This window comes from Octopus sinensis, linkage group LG3, assembly GCF_006345805.1.
Source record: "Octopus sinensis linkage group LG3, ASM634580v1, whole genome shotgun sequence".
Classification (NCBI taxonomy): domain Eukaryota; kingdom Metazoa; phylum Mollusca; class Cephalopoda; order Octopoda; family Octopodidae; genus Octopus; species Octopus sinensis.
This window is the reverse complement of record NC_042999.1, coordinates 111047377-111048890: the sequence shown is the minus strand read 5'-3', so window position 1 is coordinate 111048890 and position 1514 is coordinate 111047377.

Below are 1514 nucleotides of genomic sequence, written 5' to 3'. Positions count from 1 at the left end.
ATAACAACAACATTGAAAAATACCTTAGGAATAAGAACACAGGTTTGAAATTTCCCCAAGACACCTGATGTCAAACTTGGTATATATGAAATCAGACATTTCATTCTTAATGACTTGATAGTTGAGGGTGTTAATTCTTTTCTGTTTCCATTTTCCTATTCATTTCTTGCTTTACAAGGCAATTGGCTGATCTTATTAATGATGGCAGCACAAAAAGTACCCAGCACACACTGTAAACTGGTTGGTAGATATGTAAACCATGCCAAAGCTAGCATTAGAGACCTTCATGGCCTGGAGCTGGATCTTGTCTAACTGTAAAACTGTCCAACCCATGCCAGCATAGTAAACAGACATTAAATGATGATCATAATTAAGATTAATATATATATATATATATGTATATATATATATATATATATATATATATATATACACACACACACACACTCAATTCAAATAAACAATCAGTTCAAATAAATGGATAATAAAATTAATAAACAGGAGATGTGCACAAGGAGGGTATTAGTTGGACACTCAGTGAAAAGAGAGAGTTTTTGATGTTTTGAGCAAGGCTCTTTGTTGGAAAGGAGAAAGGAAAAAGTTCGAAGAAAGAAAAGAAATCTCCAACAGCAGGTGTATCGAGAGAGGGAGAGAGAGAGAGAGAGAGAGAGTGAGGGAGAGAGAGAGAGAGAGAGAGAGAAAGAAAAATAGTAGATAGACATACATACACACATTCACACATGCACACACCACACACACACACTCTCATATCTGTAAGAATATTTGAATAATATTTGACTTATTCAATGACCTCATTTCATAAAGCACCACTCATACTCTGACTAATTGGTGATATAAGATTGACATCTTCATGAATATCATCATCATCGTTGCTTAATGTCCACTTTCCCATACTAGCCTGGGTCAAAGGGATTTTATTGAGACTGATTCTCACACAGCCAGATGCCCTTCCTGTTACCTACCCTTACCTGTTTACAAGTTTTCCTCATGACCAGACATGTTTCCATGGAAGACTAGAAACAAAGGTTACCACTTGCATATCAGTGGCATTCGTTTACAACTATCAAGGCAGCGAGCTGGCAGAAATATTAGCACACCAAGCAAATTGCTTAGTGGTATTTCATCTGCTGTTATGTTCTGAGTTCAAATTCCACTGAGGTCGACTTTGCCTTTCATCCTTTCTGGGTCAATAAATTAAGTACCAGTTATGCACTGAGGTTGATGTAATCGACTTAATCTCTTTGTCTGTCCTTGTTTGTCCCCTCTATGTTTAGCCCCTTGTAAGTAATAAAGAAATAAGAAACTTTAGCACGCCAGGCAAAATGCTTAGTTGTATTTTGTCTGTCTTGACATTCTGAGTTCAAATTTGGGGTCGATAAATTAAGTAGCTGTTGCATACAGGGGTCGATCTAATCAACTGATGCCCTCAACAAAAATTCTGGGCCTTGTGCCTAAAGTAGAAAAGATTCGTTTACAACTATCACATGAAGTTA